The sequence below is a fragment of the Triticum aestivum genome, chromosome 1B, assembly GCF_018294505.1.
Source record: "Triticum aestivum cultivar Chinese Spring chromosome 1B, IWGSC CS RefSeq v2.1, whole genome shotgun sequence".
Classification (NCBI taxonomy): Eukaryota; Viridiplantae; Streptophyta; class Magnoliopsida; order Poales; family Poaceae; genus Triticum; species Triticum aestivum.
This window is the reverse complement of record NC_057795.1, coordinates 592,234,700-592,255,361: the sequence shown is the minus strand read 5'-3', so window position 1 is coordinate 592,255,361 and position 20,662 is coordinate 592,234,700.

The following is a 20,662-nucleotide window of genomic DNA, read 5'->3' as shown; positions in this document are numbered from 1 at the left end:
TCTTTTGCATGGAGTTTGAAGACGACTTGTTGGCTGTGGGTGAGGTCACTAAGGTTGCCAATGGTGCCATCCTTTCAGCGGAGCTGGGGAGGCTTTCGCTGTGCGTGCTCAAACAGGAACTAAAACACATGGTGGCTGGTGATTGGGACTGGCAGATTGAGCAGGTGGGTGACAACGACTTTGCGGTTGTGTTTCCTTCTGCTGATTTGCTGCACATGGCCAAGTCAAGTGGCAAGCTTTTCCTTTCCATCCACGACATTACAGTTCTGGTGCGCGACTCGATCCAGGAGACGATTATCCCCCTCTCCATGCCTGAGGTGTGGCTCCGCCTCCATGGCATTCCCAAGAAGCACCACCGTGCTGACCGTCTGATGGAGGGGCTCAAGATGCTGGGTAGGCCAATTGTGGTGGATGATCTTTCCCTTATCCGGGTGGGACCGGTGAGGATGAAGTTCGGTGTTCGAGCCCCTGACAAGATGAACGGTTTTGTTCAAGTCTGGTTCAACCATGAGGGATACGGCATCCGGGTGGAGGTGAAGAAGCTTCCTGTGCGTCCTGGTGACGGGCCGGCGGCGCCCGGCCCCAACAACAACCCCTCTCACCCGGGTGACAAGAGTGGTGGCCCGCCTAGTCCGGGGACCGGTGGGATTGCGGGTCCGCAGGGGCAAAACCATGGGGCCAAGGGCGGGCAACCCATCGATGGCTCGGGCCGCGCTATGGACGTTGACATGGCCGGCCAGGATGATGAGCCTGAGGACAGTCTTCCAGACACGTCTACTGACACAGACACTTGGAACCAGCTGGGCATTCAAGAACTGGCGCTCGACGATGGGAAGGAACACGCGATGCCTGGGACTCTGGCGATTGCGGACACGGCTGGGAGTAGCCCGCCCCCGTCCCGTGCCTTAGTGGGGGCTTTCAACTTGGTGGGCTCGGCGCCGCTGTCTGTTGCTGGCCGTCTCGATGTGGCTAGTGGTCAAGCCTCCCCTTGCTTGCTTGGGCCGGACTCGGGTGTGGTGCTCAACGAGCCAGCTGTTGTCACCCCTCTGTCACTACAAGAAATATGTCAACTTATGACCTTCTGTCAGTGACCCTCGAAGAATTGGTCATAAATTTATGACCATTTCAGACCAATTGGTCAAAAGCTGTTCGGGGGGCTCCAAACCCTAAACCATTGCGACCATTTTGGTCAGAAAGGTCGTAATTTCCTCACACGAAAAGGTCATAAAGCAAACAGCGCTAGTCTACTGCCTTATTTCTAGTTGTTAACGACCAATATAGATGGTCATAGCCTTGTAAATTGTGGTGGGTTGCTATGACTAGGCGCCACCTCATCAGTTTTGCCTATGTGTCATGTCCATGTGGCAGTTTTTGCCCTAGGTTGTGAAGCAACCTATATTTCTGTCATTCCCAAAATTCCCAAAAAAATGTCATAAATTCTTTGGGTCATATCTTCGTCAAATATGTAAAAACCTTCCTTGCCTAGTTCAAAACTAATTCAAAAATATTCATTTTCCTATTCTGTTCAGAGCAGCACTTTGTGAAGGAAGTACCACTTTGGCATGTCCAAATGGTATCCATTTTCTACAGTGCTTTCCTATGCCCAAATAACCATCCTCCACCAAATGCCAGCTCAATCCATTCATTATTTTGAGCCGAGCTTCAACATTCGTATTTATGTCCAGTGTGGTGGTTTGCAAAGCAAGTACCACCTAGGCTCCTCCTTTTGAGCTGAAAATTTGTGAAGACGGTCTTCTTAGTAACACTTGGCCAAAACTCACGCCCATTAGCCATGTACATTTCCCGTACCGCTAATCAAACACTTGGCTGCTAATTCATGTTTGAGCATTGATTGGTCTCCTCGTGAGAATCTGATGTTGTAATTTTCTTCCTAGCACCAACCTGGGGAGTGCCCAACCCACTAGACATGCCTAGGCCGCCCAGAACACATGGCAACGCCACGGTCACGCGGTGACCACGCGGCGGGCATGCGAGTTTACGCGCTCTAGAGTTGGGGCCCTCGGCCACCGCCCAAACCTCGACGTATCGCCACCAAACCATGTATTTATGATTAAATAGGTCCTTATGTAACTAGAAATGATTTTTGGAAAAAATAAATAGCAAACTATGAGGCAGCTGCAGTTCAAATTTGACCCGCTTCCACCTGAATCGGCAGAAATTTGTCTTTTTCACGAGAGGTGGATCAATTTTTTTTACACCAGACCATTTTGTCAATTGTGCATTAAATATGCCCTAGTATTTTATAAAAATTATTTGGTCCAATTTTGCAACAATTATTTGGTAGTTCCTTCACAAGAAAACCTCCTTTCGGGCACTCGAAAAATAGAAAATGGTTTTTCCGTCCAACGAAAATGAAAACTTCCTTATGCAACATTGTTTGCCATTCCAATATGCACCCTTGTGCACAATATGAGATCATTTGAACAAACTATGCCATGAATGTGGCCATAAGATTGATCATTTGGCTTGAAAGCCATGAATCTTCACGCATGATAGCTCATTTCTGAGAACACTTTTTTAAAATAATTACCGTATTACAAGTTTGTTATTTTTCTTGGGAACTTGGCCACATATAATGACACAATGTGAAGTTTTCCAAATTTTTTGATTTTTTTTGAATCTTTTATGCCCGTTTCAAAATGCGGTCAAAACGGCGGGCTTGACCGTTCCTAGCTAGTGGTTGAATCTTGGAATTTTTTTGGTGTTTCTCTGATTAAATAGATACTTATGTACCTAGAAATGATTTTTCGAAAAAATAAATAGCAAACTATGAGGCAACTGCAGTTCAAATTTGACCCGCTTCCAACTGAATCGGCGGAAATTTGTCTTTTTCACGAGAGGTGGATAAAAACTTTTTGCACCCAACCATTTTGTCAATTATGCATTAAATATGTCCTAGTATTTTAGAAAATTGATTTGGTCAAATTTTGTAACAATTATTTGGTAGTTCCTTCACAAAAAAACCTCCTTTTGGGCACTCGAAAAATGAAAAATGGTTTTTTCGTCCCAAAAAAATGAAAACTTCCTTAGGCAACATTGTTTGCCATTCCAATATGCACCCTTGTGCACAATATGAGATCATTTGAACAAACTATGCCACGAATGTGGCCACAAGATTGATCATTTGGCTTGAAAGCCATGAATCTTCAGAGATGATAGCTCATTTCTGAGAACACTTTTTTAAAATAATTACCGTATTGCAAGTTTGTTATTTTTCCTGGGAACTTGGTCACATATAATGACACAATGCGAAGGTTTTCCAATTTTTTGATTTTTTATGCCTGTTTCAAAATGCGGTCAAAACGGCGGGCTTGACCGTTCCTAGCTAGTGGTTGAATCTTGGAATTTTTTTGGTGTTTTTCTCTGATTTAATAGATACTTATGTACCTAGAAATGATTTTTGGAAAAAATAAATAGCAAACTATGAGGCAGCTGCAGTTCAAATTTGACCCACTTCCAACTGAATCGGCGGAAATTTGTCTTTTTCACGAGAGGTGGATAAAAACTTTTTGCACCCAACCATTTTGTCAATTATGCATTAAATATGTCCTAGTATTTTAGAAAATTGATTTGGTCCAATTTTGTAACAATTATTTGGTAGTTCCTTCACAAAAAAACCTCCTTTTGGGCACTCGAAAAATGAAAAATGGTTTTTTCGTCCAAAAAGAATATGAAAACTTCCTTAGGCAACATTGTTTGCATTCCAATATGCACCCTTGTGCACAATATGAGATCATTTGAACAAACTATGCCACGAATGTGGCCATAAGATTGATCATTTGGCTTGAAAGCCATGAATCTTCAGAGATGATAGCTCATTTCTGAGAACACTTTTAAAATAATTGCCGTATTGCAAGTTTGTTATTTTTCCTGGGAACTTGGTCACATATAATGGCACAATGCGAAGGTTTTCCAATTTTTTGATTTTTTTTGAATTTTTTATGCCTGTTTCAAAATGCGGTCAAAACGGCGGGCTTGACCGTTCCTAGCTAGTGGTTGAATCTTGGAATTTTTTTGATGTTTCTCTGATTAAATAGATACTTATGTACCTAGAAACGATTTTTGGAAAAAATAAATAGCCAACTATGAGGCAGCTGCAGTTCAAATTTGACCCGCTTCCAGCTGAATCGGCGGAAATTTGTCTTTTTCATGAGAGGTGGATAAAAACTTTTTGCACCCAACCATTTTGTCAATTATGCATTAAATATGTCCTAGTATTTTAGAAAATTGATTTGGTCCAATTTTGTAACAATTATTTGGTAGTTCCTTCACAAAAAACCTCCTTTTGGGCACTCGAAAAATGAAAAATGGTTTTTTCATCCAAAAAAATGAAAATTTCCTTAGGCAACATTGTTTGCCATTCCAATATGCACCCTTGTGCACAATATGAGATCATTTGAACAAACTATGCCACGAATGTGGCCATAAGATTGATCATTTGGCTTGAAAGCCATGAATCTTCAGAGATGATTGCTCATTGCTGAGAACACTTTTTAAAATAATTGCCGTATTACAAGTTTGTTATTTTTCCTGGAAACTTGGTCACATATAATGACACAATGCGGAGGTTTTCCAATTTTTTGATTTTTTTTGAATTTTTCATGCCCGTTTCAAAATGCGGTCAAAACGCCGGGAATGACCGGTCCTAGCTAGTGGTTGAATCTTGGAATTTTTTTGGTGTTTCTCTGATTAAATAGATACTTATTTACCTAGAAATGATTTTTGGAAAAAATAAAGAGCAAACTATGAGGCACCTGCAGTTCAAATTTGACCCGCTTCCAACTGAATCGACGGGAATTTGTCTTTTTCACCAGAGGTGGATCAAAATTTTTGACACCCAACCATTTTGTCAATTGTGCATTATATATGGCCTAGTATTTTATAAAATTGATTAGGTCTAATTTTACAACAAATATATGATAGGTCCTTCACAAAAAAAACTCATTTTGGGCACTCGAAAAAATGGAAAATGAATTTTTCGTGGATCAAAAGCATTTTACATAAAATCATTTGGTCAATTATACATACAATTTGGTCTAATACATAGAGTTGGTAGGTTCGTCACAACAAAACTATTTTTTATACTTCAACAACGAAAAATGCTTTTCTCCTGCAAAAGAACTTATTTTTAATCATTTACGGCCTATTTATATGGTCATAAAATCATCAAGGCCTTTATTGCATTCTGATTGGTCCACGAGCACCTCACGCGGATCATGCCCGACCACCATTGGATAGGCCTGGATCTGACGGCAGCCCTCTTCCCCCACCCCCTCTACCCCTCATCCCTCTCATCCCCCTCCCGAATCGGTGCAGCTCTCGTCCAAACCCTAGCCGCGCTATCCTTCGTGCGCCGCCGCCCCCATCGATTCCGCCCAACACCGCCGATCCCCTTCCACCTCTTCCACCCATCCCCTCGCCGCCACCCACCTTCGCCACCGACCAGTCCCCTCGCCGCCACCCACCTCCGCCACACCTCCCCTCCCCACCTCAGATCCTCTCCCCTCTTCCCACTCCCAGATCCAACTTCCCACCGCCGCCTCCGGCGCCCAATCCCGGCGACCTAAGGCAGGATTCGACGGTGCCCAGCAGACCTACACCCGTCACCGGCCATGGAGGCGGTGGCCCTCTCCGCCGGCGACGCGCGGACGAGACCTACACCCGTCCCGTCCTTCTCCTTTCCTCTGTCTCTCTCTCTCTCCCTCACGCATCTTCCCTCTCTCTCAGGTACATCTACAACAGCCCCGCCATGGATGGCCTCTTCACGAGCTCCTGCCGCCGCTGCAGTTCGTCCGCGTCGTCGCCCCGCAGACCACCCCTGCACCTCTGCAGCGGACCTGCTCCACATCTCCTACAACCATGACTACGTCTGCTTCACGACGAGACGCTCGCGGCAGCGCGGGCCTCCTACGCCATCCTGCTCGGCATGATAGGAGGGTGAGTGGAAACGACCTAGCAATAGTAATTAGTTCAGAAGTTGTGATGTGCATCTGTGACTTTCAGTTTCAGTAAATGGACGCTGATGCTGCGCTTGCAGGTATAAGTGGGACAGCAGTGAGAAGCATCTCAAGCCTGAGACCGGGCTGCTCAACATCCGTGCCGGGCTCAGCGTGTTCGCCAATCTGCGGCCAGCCACGATGTTGCCGCAGGTATATATCCCTATCTTGTTTCAGCTTCAGTGCATTTCACATAAGTACTATGCTTTACTCGACAGCACTGCCTTTCGTACTCTAGTTTGCTAGTTGCATCCAAGGCCATGTATCGAACGCATCAGATTGTCTCCTGCATCCCCGATGTAATCTCTAGTAGCGGCACATAGTTTAACCAAGGAGCAAAATACTAGCAAATGTAGCCATAGCTGCAGGATTTGGGATGGGTGGACTTGTTTAATTCACTTAAGAATAATAATGTCCTGTGTAACTACTTCCCTCTCTGCTCAGTTAACTAGCTAGCTCACTGGTTGTTGCTGTGGTGGTTTAGGGTCCTGGAGAACGCTTGCAGGGACGACGAGGAGATGCGCGCCATCCTTGGCGACAGCATCGGCAACCTGGAGCTCATGAAGCAGAGGGTGCGTTTTTCTGTAATAATAAATTACCGGGGTCTTGATTCTTGGGGCCTCAAAGTGCAGTGCGTCTGCTGTGCTGAAATTGTAGAGCTTTGTGTGCTTGCTGTGCAGATACAAGAGAGGGTGCGCGCGAAAGGCAGGGAGGGGTTCAACAGGCCCAAGACAGGCTCCGTCGCCGCGTTCAAAGTCAGCTTCCTAGAGTGAGTTGTTGCATAGATGATGAACACACATGTATTGTTATCTTCTAGGCATGCATGATAGCTGAAAGTGATTCTGGACAGCTTCAATGACTTCGTTGACTGATTCGTTGTTGGTGAACTTGGTGATATTGTGCATGTAGATCATGATGTACCAGCTCTGCAATGGCGTTGCTTTCTGCCATGAACACGGTGTCCGGGACCATGACCTCGAGCCACACAACCTGCTCATGGGTGGATGCGCTGGTATCCTCTGGTTTGATCCCAGCAAGAGGTAGTCTTCTCTTCTCTTTATCAACCAAAGGCACTTTCTTTTCTCATGGATGGATGGGACTCCATTAATTTAGTATCAATTTAGGTGTTAGTATGCTATTGATGCTCGTGTTGATGCCATGCTTTTTGTCTTGTCATGTCCTGAAATTAAGTGGCGGCATCAAATGCAAATCTATTAGTGTTGTTAAACTGCTGGTAGGCTAGCTACAAACTGACTTGTTATTTTCTTCTCTAGCAAATTGTATACATGAATCTCTAGTTGGCCATAAATTTGACATATTGATTTACATATGCATACACATGACTATTTCTGTACACTGAATATTTAAGCTTCTGCCTAGCTTACCAAAATTATGTATACAGAGCTGCACGTTTTAACACTAGAAATCAGTTTCTCTAGCATATATAATAGAAATACAGAAGTGCTTCTTTCCATATTAGAGCTGTGCTTGGCTAATTTTTCCATGTGATGACTACCACTTTTACAGGTAACGCTGATGGTTTTAGAGATACTCGTAAAGAAGAGTTGTACAATGCATGTGCTACTCTTAAGGTACTTGGGGTCCTTCACTTCTCCATAGTAGATTGTTTCCAGCCTTTGAACTCCTAGGAGATTTTAACACAAATTGTAACAGATGATTCCCTTAATAGACAATGCATGTGCTACTCTTAAGAATTTAATAAGTGCATGCTATACTGTTGCTTACTAGGCCAGAAGTGTTTTTTATGCTAGAAGTAATTAGTAGATCATGAGCAGAGTGAAGCCTAGAATTGCTGCTGCACAAATAGATTGCTTGCCACTTTGCTACCTGAAACAGAGCCTCGATTCCATTCAGACGCTTTTCTAACTATTTATTTATTAGCGGCCCGTGTAAGAACAAAAAAATAAAGCTCCAATTAAGTATGGTATTTTGTTTTTATTTCATGCTCTTTGTAGCTGACGGGTTGGGCTGTGCTTGGATGGGCCATGTTGTAGCTTACAGACATTCTGCATACTAACTCAGCCTCCGTATTACAAGTTTAAAAGAATTGCTGCGTAGTTCACAAACCTGGGACTAAACATGTCATTATTTTTGCTCTTGACGACTTTTACTTGGACTTTCAGTTTCAATAAGCCACATCCTTGTATAAAACTTAACACTGTCATGCACCTGTTTGCGCGTATGCCTATGATAGGGTTAGGACCTGCCGCACCTTTAGAGTTGAAAATGTGATGATTTAGCTCACTTTCTTAACATGATGTTGCTGCTGTACTCCATAAATTACTGAACATTTGTTAAAACTCCAAAAATACAGTATTTGCTACTGGCCTATTAGTGTTAGCAGTATTTGCAGCTGGAGTATTTAGAGATTTAGTTTCCTACTCCAAATTTTGTATGTTTTTGATGTGAAACGCTTATGCATGACTAAGTGTTAAGTTGATACAATTTTGAGTCTGCACTGCTGTATGTTTTTGATGTGAAACACTTATGCATGACTAAGTGTTAAGTTGATACAATTTCTTTGATAGACAAGCATGGAAATATGTATTAACTTTCCTGAAAGTAGATAAGCATGACAATTCTGTTCAATTCTGATTTCTTTTGTAGTCAATTATGTTCAACTGATTTCTGAATATTTCTGATGTGACCTGTGGCCAGGTACCAGAGGCGATCGGCATCCTCCTGGTGGCACTGCTCCTCACAAAGTGTTGAAGTTGGATTACCACCTCATGTTGATGGCATTGTTTGTTTTTGGTGATCTAATGTCGCTTAGGTTGCTGCTGCTGTGATGGAAGCGCACCACAACTTTAGTTCATGTGTATCTGTTTTTGCTTGTTTTAGTTGAGGTTGGACGGGCGGACTTGTATGTGCTGTTGTGTGTATTTGGATGAATGATTTCTGAATTTAATCATTTAATTGAGAGAATTATTGAGTGTTTGCTGTTCAAATGTGTAAACTGGAAATCAGGGAATAATAAAAAGACCAAATGGTCTACTGGATCAAAAATGCTACAGCCCAAATAATAGTGGGCTGGAATATTGTGCATTTCTGTAAAACCTTACAAAAAGGCCTAATGAAATGGTTTGCAAAAGGGCCATGGCCTAGAAAATTAAAAGGCCGAATTGTAGGGCGTGGCCCATGTAGCCGACCAAAAATTCACATGAAAAAAACAATAAAAAGGCCGAATTAATGGGCTCGGCCCATGTAGAAAACCGAATTGGACCGGGCTGAATCTTGTGCCACATCATCTTGCCACGCTGGATGCCTACGTGGCTTGGGGAGGTTGCTAGTGACCAAAATGCCACAGTAGGAATATTTTGGTCGTAAACGTCTTTGACCATTCCAGAAGAAAGGCCGCTATAGTCAGTTTACGACGGCCAGCTTTTGACCTTCTGTTTTTGGTCACAAAAAGGTCGTAAATGGAAATGTGTGACCTTTCAGTGACCACTAGTGGTGGTGACAAGTTGACATATTTCTTGTAGTGTGTCTAGCCGTCGTAGCTCGGGGGGATCCGGGCGTGCCCCTAAGAAGTCGGTCGGGCGGAAGCCTTCTGCTCAGCTTGCCATGCTGGCGCTCCTGTCTCCTGTGGCGCCGGCCGTGGTGGATCTCCAGGCGGCGCTGGGCTCTGCGGGCACGGTGGCCAAGGTGCGGCGCTCCCGGGCTTCCCCGGTCCCTCAGCGTGCCCCCAGTGCTCGGGCCAAGGCGGCGCTGGGCGACCTTTCTTCCCTAGAGAGTGCGCAACTTCATCTGGCGGATAAGAACATGGAGATCTCAGGTAACCCCCCCTCCTTTAAGATTTTGAACGCTTTCACCGATCCTCAGCTAGCTACTATCTTAGACGACAGCGGTTTCAATTTAGGCGCGGATCGTGGTGAGCTAGTGACTCTTATCTATGCTCGCGAGGAGGCCCAAGCGGCTTTGGCAGAAGCCGCTGCTGCGGCCAAGGCCAGGGACGCCGTGGTCATGACGCGGGTGATCCCTGCCGACCCTGTGCCTTCGGGTACCCCCACCTTGCTTGTCCTGTCGGAGCGTGCTGCTGCTACCAGGGAGGTTGCCGCAGTGCCAACGACTAGCCGTGCCCAGGCTAAGAAACGCGTGGCTAAACCGGTGACCTCCAGAGGGGTTCGCCTTCGCAACCGCATTATCTGATGTGTTACATTTTTTGGAACATCCGGGGTTGCGGGCACTCGGGTCGTCGCACGCAACTTAGGGAGTATATTGCTCGCCAAAGTATCGATGTCGTGGCTCTTCAAGAAACTATCAAGGCAGACTTTACTTATCGTGACCTTGCGGCCTATGATCCTCTTCATCATTTCGTGTGGGGTTGGGTCCCTTCCGCTAGCCATTCGGGTGGTCTTCTCTTGGGTTGTAATTCTGATGTTTGTGATATTGTAACTTGGGACGTGGGCTCGTTTTTCATCTCTGTTACGATTAAACATAGAATCTCGCTCGCCTCCTGGGCGATTGTGTGTGTCTACGGCCCAGCCGATCACTCTCGCTCGGCTGATTTCCTGAGCGAAATCCAAGTCTTGGTTGGGGCCAAGCAAGCTGCTAACATCCCCATTGTTCTTGGGGTGATTTTAACCTTATTCGTTCGAGCGCAGACAAAAATAATTGCAACATCGACTGGTCTAGGATCTCCCTTTTCAACAACGCCATTGCGGCCTGCGCCCTACGGGAACTCGCTAGGACTGGGGCCAGATATACTTGGACCAATAAACAACTCAACCCGGTCCGTAGTGTCCTCGACCGTGTGTTCGTTTCGGCCGACTGGGAGATGATCTTTCCCATGTGTACCTTGGTCACTGAAACTCGCATCGGCTCTGACCACGTGCCGCTGATTCTGGCTTCTGGGGAAGATAGGATCAAGCGTAGCAAACGTTTTTACTTCGAACCAGGGTGGTTTGAGGTAGAGGGGTTCATCCCTTTGCTCCTCGCTCGTTGGGAGCTTGCCAGGACTGCGGGTGGCCGTTCCAGGGCCCCCCTTGACGCTTGGATTTCGGCAGCCGGGGCCCTGCGTGGCTTCCTTCGTGGGTGGGGCACAAACCATGGTAGCGATGCCAAGCGAGCTAGGGAAGCTCTTATCGAGGAAATCAAAGCTCTCGATGTTCAGGCATACTCTAGACCCTTTTTGGAGGCAGAATGGGCTTGCCGTTACGCCCTTGAAAACCAAGTCCTGGCCATCCTCATGGAAGAGGAGGAATACTGGCGACGTAGGGGCAGCGTCAAGTGAGTCACCAAGGGGGATGCTAACACAGGTTACTTCCACGCCTTTGCCAATGGCCGTAAAAGGAAATGTATGATCCTGAGACTGCAATCGGACCAGGGGGTTTTGGTTAGCCAGGCCGATATCTCGAGGCATATTTACGATTTCTTCCTTACCCTCCTGGGAACGGCAGAAGGGAAGGTTTTGCGTCTGCGTGATGACTTCTGGGGGGAAGAATCACGGGTGTCACAAGCTGAAAACAATGGCCTTGCCTTGTCCTTCTCCACTCAGGAGATCGACGATGCGCTAGGCTCAATGAAGATCGATACCGCGCCTGGGCCAGATGGCTGGCCGGTGATCTTCTTTCAACGGTTTTGGCCGGCGCTCAAGGATATTTTTTATGATATTATCAATGGTTTTGCGCTGGGCACGGTCGACATCTCGCGCCTCAACTACGGTGTCATCAGTCTCATTCCTAAAGTGAAGGGGGGCGATTCGACTAAGCAATACCGCCCGATTACTCTTATTAACGTGCCTTTCAAGTTATGCTCCAAGGCATACACCTCGCGTCTTGCCCCGGTAGCTCAGCGTGTGATTGACCGTAGCCAGTCCGGCTTCCTCAAAGGCCATAACATCCTGGAAGGCCCGGTGGTTTTGCAAGAGATCGTACACGAGCTTAAGCGCACACGTCATCCGGCCGTGCTTTTTAAGCTCTATTTCGAGAAAGCCTATGATCGAGTGAACTGGGAGTTCATTCGTGAGGTACTCACTCGGAAGGGATTCGAGTCGGGTTTCATTCATCGCATTATGCATCTAGTTTCGGGGGGCCAGACAGCGGTGTCGATTAACGGAGAAGTGGGGAACTTCTTTCGCAACAAACGTGGACTCAGACAAGGAGATCCCTCCTCGCCTTTGATCTTCAACTTTGTTGCCGATGCTCTCTCGGCCATGGTGAACAAGGCCAAGACCGCTGGTCACATTCGAGGTGTGGTCCCACATCTATGCCCCGGAGGGATCTCTCACCTCCAATACGCGGACGACACCTTGCTTCTCTTCGAGCCCGACGACCATAGTGTAGCCTCGATCAAGCTCATCCTTCTCGCTTTCGAGATCATATCCGGCCTGAAGATTAACTTCGCTAAGAGTGAGGTGATTGCCATAGGGATGGACAATCACCTGGCCATCCGCATTGCCAATTTACTTAATTGCAAACTAGGGAGTTTCCCATTTAAGTACCTAGGTCTTCCCATTTCGGACAAACACATCTCGATCCTCGAATGGGAACCCTTATATGGCAAGGCGGCGAACGGGGTTAGCCCCTGGCGCGGCAGGTTCTTATCCTCTACGGCCAGGTTGATTCTGACCAACTCCAGCCTGTCTTCCCCGCCCTTGTTTACTATGGGCATGTTCCTGCTGGCCGACGGCGTCCACGCCAAGTTCGACACCCCCGGGTCCAAGTTCTTTTGGGAAGGAACTGGGAAAAAGAAGAAATATCACTTAATCAAGTGGGCAGCGCTTTGCCGTCCCAAGAAATACGGTGGCCTTGGGATCCTCAACTCCAAACTTATGAATGTGGCGCTTCTCGTCAAGTGGATCTGGAAGCTCTCCCAGAATGAACAAGGGCTTTGGGCTCATATCCTCCGTGCCAAATATTTTCCCGATGGCAATTCCCTTACCTCAAAGGCGAAGGGATCGCCTTTCTGGAATGGAATCCAGGCTGTTAAGCCTGCCTTCTCGTTAGGGGCCAAGTTCTATGTTAAGAACAGGAAATCCACGCGGTTCTGGCTCGACATCTGGCTAGGGACGGAACCTCTGTGGCAGAGTCACTTTGACATTTACCAACTGGCCACTAACGTCGACATTTTGGTGGCCGAAGCGCTTAGATCCAACCCCCCCGCCATTTCTTTCAAAAGGCCACTCCTCACCCACGAACGAGCTAGCTGGGACGGGCTCCTAGCTACGCTGCAGGGCTTTGCTCTCCTCCTTGAGGAAGACACGGTCACATGGTCTCTCACGAGCTCAGGGAAGTTCTCGGTCCAATCTCTCTATAATAAGTTGACCGAGGGACCGACGCTCGACATAGCTAGGGGGCTATGGAAAGCGTCCATTCCTCTGAAGATCAAAGTGTTTCTTTGGCAATTCTTCCGTGATCGCCTCCCTTCCTCTAACAACATTGCCATTAGACATGGCCCCTCGGATGGCTCTTGCACGCTTTGTGGACTGCATGAAGATGCCAACCACATCTTTTTCAAGTGCCATCTTGCCCGTTTTGCTTGGAGTGCCGTCCATAAGGCTTTTGAGCAGACCTGGAATCCCAATTCGACTTTCAACCTTGAGTTCGCTAAAGTAGCTCTCGTTATCAGGAGAGGCCTGGCCGGACTGCGGCCAGGACGGTTGGGATGCGGACGACGAAGAAATTCAGAGCCCACGCACCACCCACTTGGTAGCCACTGTCGACGATCTAACCGACATGCTAGATTACGACTCTGAGGACATCGACGGTATGGACGACGATGCCGGAACGACCAAGAACCAGCGCCCATCGGGCACTGGAAAGCCACCTCTTCATATGACATATACATGGTGGATATCCCAAAGGATGGGAACGGCGAAGGAATAGCAGAGGATGACCCCTCCAAGAAACAACCCAAGCGCCGGCGTCAGCGGCACCGCTCTAAATCCCGCCATAGCAAGAATGAGGATTCCGGCACCGGAGACAATAATACACCGGATAGCGCCGAAGACAACCCACTCCAGCAAGATCCAGCACAGGAGGAGGGGGACGCCAGCCCTCATGAGAGAGCGGCTGAAGAAGAGGTAGAGGACTATATGCCTCCCTCCGGAGACGAGGGTGGCCTCGACGACGACGAATTCGTCGTACCTGAGGATCCCGTCGAACAGGAGCATTTCAAACGCATGCTTATGGCCACGGCAAACAGCCTCAAGAAAAAGCAGCAGCAGCTTAGAGCTGATCAAGATCTGCTAGCCGACAGATGGACCGAAGTCCTCGCGGCCAAAGAGCATGAACTCGAACGCCCCTCCAAAAGCTACCCCAAACGTAAGCTGCTCCCCCGATTAGAGGTGGAGGCATATGATCCCGCTTCACCAGGAGACAATACGGCTGATCGACCACCCCGTGGTCGCGACAGAGAGGCCTCAAGGCTCTTCACTAGACCCGTACCCCGGCATCGCTCGAAAAGCACAAGGCCATAGGGGAACACTCTGGACCTGCGCGACATATTGGAGGATAAGGCAAGACAATCAAGATCGATCTATGGATCACGTGGGCGCCCCACGATACGTGACGATCACCGTCACCCCGGACACAGTAAGTCCGTGTTGGAAATATGCCCTGGAGGCAATAATAAAAGCATTATTATTATATTTCCTTGTTCATGATAATTGTCTTTTATTCATGCTATAATTGTATTATCTGGAAATCGTAATACACGTGTGAATACAAAGACCACAATACGTCCCTAGTAAGCCTCTAGTTGACTAGCTCGTTGGTCAACAGATAGTCATGGTTTCCTGACTATGGACATTAGATGTCGTTGACAATGGGATCACATCATTAGGAGAATGATGTGATGGACAAGACCCAATCCTAAGCATAGCACAAGATTGTGTAGTTCGTTTTGCTAGTGCTTTTCCAATGTCAAGTATCTCTTCCTTAGACCATGAGATCGTGTAACTCCCGGATGCCGTAGGAGTGCTTTGGGTGTGCCAAACGTCACAACGTAACTAGGTGACTATAAAGGTGCATTACAGGTATCTCCGAAAGTGTCTGTTGGGTTGACACGGATCGAGACTGGGATTTGTCACTCCGTATGACGGAGAGGTATCACTGGGCCCACTCGGTAGTGCATCATCATAATGAGCTCAAAGTGACCAAGTGTTTGGTCACGGGATCATGCATTACGGTATGAGTAAAGTGACTTGCCGGTAACGAGACTAACGAGGTATTGGGATACCGACGATTGAGTCTCGGGCAAGTAACATACCGATTGACAAAGGGAATAGTATACGGGGTTGCTGGAATCCTCGACATCGTGGTTCATCCGATGACATCATCGAGGAGCATGTGGGAGCCAACATGGGTATCCAGATCCCGCTGTTGGTTATTGACCAGAGAGCCGTCTCGGTCATGTCTGCGTGTCTCCCGAACCCGTAGGGTCTACACACTTAAGGTTCGGTGATGCTAGGGTTATTAGGAAGACTTGTATGTGATTACCGAAAGTCGTTCGGAGTTCCGGATGGGATCCCGGATGTCACGAGGAGTTCCGGAATGGTCCGGAGGAAAAGATTTATATATGGGAAGTTGACATACGGACACCGGAAGGTTTCGGGGGCATATCGGTTTTGTGCCGGGGCCACCGGAAGGGTTCCGGGGGTCCACCGGGAGGGGCCACCCCTCCCGGGGGGGCCACATGGGCCGCGTGGGGCAGGAGCCAGCCCCTGGAGGGCTGGGCGCCCCCCATGGGCCCATGCGCCTAGGGTTGGGGGGGACCCTAGAGGGGGCGCCCCCTTTGCTTGGGGGGCAAGTCCCCCCTCCCTGGCCGCCGCCCCCCTCTAGATCCCATCTAGAGGGGCCGGCCCCCCTTGCCCCTTCCCCTATGAATAGAGGGGTGAGGGGAGGGCTGAACACCCAAGCCAAGGCGCAGCCCCTCCCCTCCCCAACACCTCTCCTCCTCCGTTGTGTGCTTGGCGAAGCCCTGTCGGAGTACTGCCTCTCCACCATCATCACGCCGTCGTGCTGCTGCTGGAGCCTTCTTCCTCAACCTCTCCTTCCCCCTTGCTGGATCAAGAAGGAGGAGACGTCGCCCGTACCGTACGTGTGTTGAACGCGGAGGTGCTGTCCGTTTAGCACTTGGTCATCGGTGATCTGAATCACGGCGAGTATGACTCCATCATCACCGTTCCCTCGAACGCTTCCGTACGCGATCTACAAGTGGTATGTAGATGCAAACTCACTCCCTTGACTCGTTTCTTAGATGAACTCATAGATGGATCTTGGTGAAACCGTAGGAAAAGTTTAATTTTCCCCAACGTTCCCCAACAGTGGCATCATGAGCTAGGTCTATGCGTAGTTCTCTATGGCACAAGTAGAACACAATTTTGTTGTGGGCGTAGATCTTGTCAACTTACTTGCCGCTACTAGTCTTATCTTGCTTCAGCGGTATTGTGGGATGAAGCGGCCCGGACCAACCTTACACGTACGCTTACGTGAGACCGGTTCCACCGACTGACATGCACTAGTTTCATAAGGTGGCTGGCGGGTGTCCGTCTCTCCCACTTTAGTTGAAGTAGATTCGATGAAAAGGGTCCTTATGAAGGGTAAATAGAAGTTGACAAAATCACGTTGTGGTTATTCGTAGGTAAGAAAACGTTCTTGCTAGAACCCAATTGCAGCCACGTAAAAGATGCAACAACAATTAGAGGACGTCTAACTTGTTTTTGCAGCAATTGTCATGTGATGTGATATGGCCACAAGTTGTGATGAATGATGAATGATATATTGTGATGTATGAGATCATGTTCTTGTAATAGGAATCACGACTTGCATGTCGATGAGTATGACAACCGGCAGGAGCCATAGGAGTTGTCTTTATTTTTTTGTATGACCTGCGAGTCATTGAAGAACGCCATGTAAATTACTTTACTTTATTGCTAAACGCGTTAGCCATAGAAGTAGAAGTAGTCGTTGGCGTGACAACTTCATGAAGACACGATGATGGAGATCATGATGATGGAGATCATGGTGTCATGCCGGTGACGAAGATGATCATGGAGCCCCGAAGATGGAGATCGAAGGAGCTATATGATATTGGCCATATCATATCACTAATATATAATTGCATGTGATGTTTATTATGTTTATGCATCTTGTTTACTTAGAACGATGGTAGTAAATAAGATGATCCCTTATAATAATTTCAAGAAAGTGTTCCCCCTAACTGTGCACCGTTGCTAAAGTTCGTCGTTTCGAAGCACCACGTGATGATCGGGTGTGATAGATCCTTACGTTCACATACAACAGGTGTAAGACAGATTTACACATGCAGAACACTTAGGGTTAACTTGACGAGCCTAGCATGTATAGACATGGCCTCGGAACACAAGAGACCGAAAGGTCGAACATGAGTCGAATGGAAGATACGATCAACATGGAGATGTTCACCGATGATGACTAGTCCGTCTCACGTGATGATCGGACACGGCCTAGTCGACTCAGATCGTGTAACACTTAGATGACTAGAGGGATGTCTAATCTGAGTGGGAGTTCATTAAATAATTTGATAAGATGAACTTAATTATCATGAACTTAGTCTAAAACCTTTTGCAAATATGTCTTGTAGATCAAATGGCCAACGCTCATGTCAACATGAACTTCAACGCGTTCCTAGAGAAAACCAAGCTGAAAGATGATGGCAACAACTATACGGACTGGGTCCGGAACCTGAGGATCATCCTCATAGCTGCCAGGAAACAATATGTCCTAGAAGGACCGCTAGGTGACGCTCCCGTCCCAGAGAACCAAGACATTATGAATGCTTGGCAGTCTCGTGCTGATGATTACTCCCTCATTCAGTGCGGCATGCTTTACAGCTTAGAACCGGGGCTCCAAAAGCGTTTTGAGCAACACGGAGCATATGAGATGTTCGAGGAGCTGAAACTAGTTTTTCAAGCTCATGCCCGGGTCGAGAGATATGAAGTCTCCGACAAGTTCTACAGTTGTAAGATGGAGGAAAATAGTTCGGTCAGTGAGCACATACTCAAAATGTCTGGGTTGCACAACCGCCTGTCCCAGCTAGACATTAACCTCCCGGATGAGGCGGTCATTGACAGGATCCTTTAGTCGCTCCCACCGAGCTACAAGAGCTTTGTGATGAACTACAATATGCAGGGGATGGTGAAGACGATTCCTGAAGTATTTTCAATGCTGAAGTCAGCAGAGGTTGAAATCAAGAAAGAACATCAAGTGTTGATGGTCAATAAGACCACTAAGTTCAAGAAGGGCAAGGGTAAGAAGAACTTGAAGAAGGATGGCAAAGATGTTGCCGCGCCCGGTAAGCCAGTTGCCGGGAAGAAGTCAAAGAATGGACCCAAGCCTGAGACCGAGTGCTTTTATTGCAAGGGGAAGGGTCACTGGAAGCGGAATTGCCCCAAATACTTAGCGGACAAGAAGGCTGGCAACACTAAAGCAGGAGCTGCGGAATAAGCGGAGACTGGCGAAGGACGAGGTGACGATGCACGTCGGGAATGGTTCCAAGGTCGATGTGATCGCCGTCGGCACGCTACCTCTAGATTTACCTACCGGATAGTTTTAAACCTCAATAATTGTTATTTAGTGCCAAGTTTGAGCATGAACATTGTATCTGGATCTCGTTTAATACGAGATGGCTACTCATTTAATCCGAGAATAATGGTTGTTCTATTTATATGAGAGATATGTTTTATGGTCATGCCCCGATGGTCAATGGTTTATTCTTGATGAATCTCGAACGTAATATTACACATATTCATAGCGTGAATACCAAAAGATGTAAAGTTGATAACGATAGTCCCACATACTTGTGGCACTGCCGCCTTGGTCACATTGGTGTCAAGCGCATGAAGAAGCTCCATGCTGATGGACTTTTAGAGTCTCTCGATTATGAATCATTTGACACATGCGAACCATGCCTCATGGGCAAAATGACCAAGACCCCATTCTCCGGAACAATGGAGCGAGCAACCAACTTGTTGGAAATCATACATACCGATGTGTGCGGTCCAATGAGCGTTGAGGCTCGCGGAGGATATCGTTATGTTCTCACTCTCACTAATGACTTGAGTAGATATGGGTATGTCTACTTGATGAAACACAAGTCTGAGACCTTTGAAAAGTTCAAGGAATTTCAGAATGAAGTAGAGAATCAACGTGACCGAAAGATAAAATTCTTACGATCGGATCATGGAGGAGAATATTTAAGTCACGAATTTGGTACACACTTAAGAAAATGTGGAATCGTTTTACAACTCACGCCGCCTGGAACACCTCAGCGAAATGGTGTGTCCGAACGTCGTAATCGCACTCTATTGGATATGGTGCGATCTATGATGTCTCTTACCGATTTACCGCTATCATTTTGGGGATACGCTCTAGAGACAGCTACATTCACTTTGAATAGGGCACCGTCTAAATCCGTTGAGACGACACCGTATGAACTATGGTTTGGGAAGAAACCTAAGCTGTCGTTTCTAAAAGTTTGGGGATGCGATGCTTATGTCAAGAAACTTCAACCTGAAAAGCTCGAACCCAAGTCGGAAAAATGCGTCTTCACAGGATACCCTAAAGAAACCATTGGGTATACCTTCTACTTAAGATCCGAGGGCAAGATCTTTGTTGCCAAGAACGGATCCTTTCTGGAAAAAGAGTTTCTCTCAAAAGAACTAAGTGGGAGGAAAGTAGAACTCGATGAAGTACTACCTCTTGAACAGGATAGTAGTGCAGCTCAGGAAAATGTTCCTGTGATGCCTACACCAACTGAAGAGGAAAATAATGATGATGATCAAGGTACTTTGGATCAAGTTGCTACTTAACTTCGTAGGTCCACAAGGACACATTCCGCACCAGAGTGGTACGGCAACCCTATCCTGGAAATCATGTTGTTGGACAACGGTGAACCTTTGAACTATGAAGAAGCAATGGCGGGCCTAGATTCCAACAAATGGCTAGAAGCCATGAAATCCGAGATAGAATCCATGTATGAAAACAAAGTATGGACTTTGACTGACTTGCCCGATGATCGGCGAGCGATAGAAAACAAATGGATCTTTAAGAAGAAGACAGACGCGGCTGGTAATATCACCATCTATAAAGCTCGACTTGTCGCTAAGGGTTATCGGCAAGTTCAAGGGATTGACTACGATGAGACTTTCTCTCCCGTAGCGAAGCTTAAGTCCGTCCGAATCATGTTAGCAATTGCCGCATACTATGATTATGAGATATGGCAGATGGATGTCAAAACGGCATTCCTTAACGGTTATCTTAAGAAAGAGCTGTATATGATGCAGCCGGAGGGTTTTGTCGATCCTAAGAATGCTAACAAAGTATGCAAGCTCCAGCGATCCATTTATGGGCTGGTGCAAGCATCTCGGAGTTGGAACATTCGCTTTGATGAGATGATCAAAGCGTTTGGGTTTATGCAGACTTATGGAGAAGCCTGCGTTTACAAGAAAGTGAGTGGGAGCTCTGTAGCATTTCTCATATTATATGTAGATGACATACTTTTGATGGGAAATGATATAGAATTCTTGGACAGCATTAAGGCCTACTTGAATAAGTGTTTTTCAATGAATGACCTTGGAGAAGCTCCTTATATATTAGGCATCAAGATCTATAGAGATAGATCGAGACGCCTCATAGGTCTTT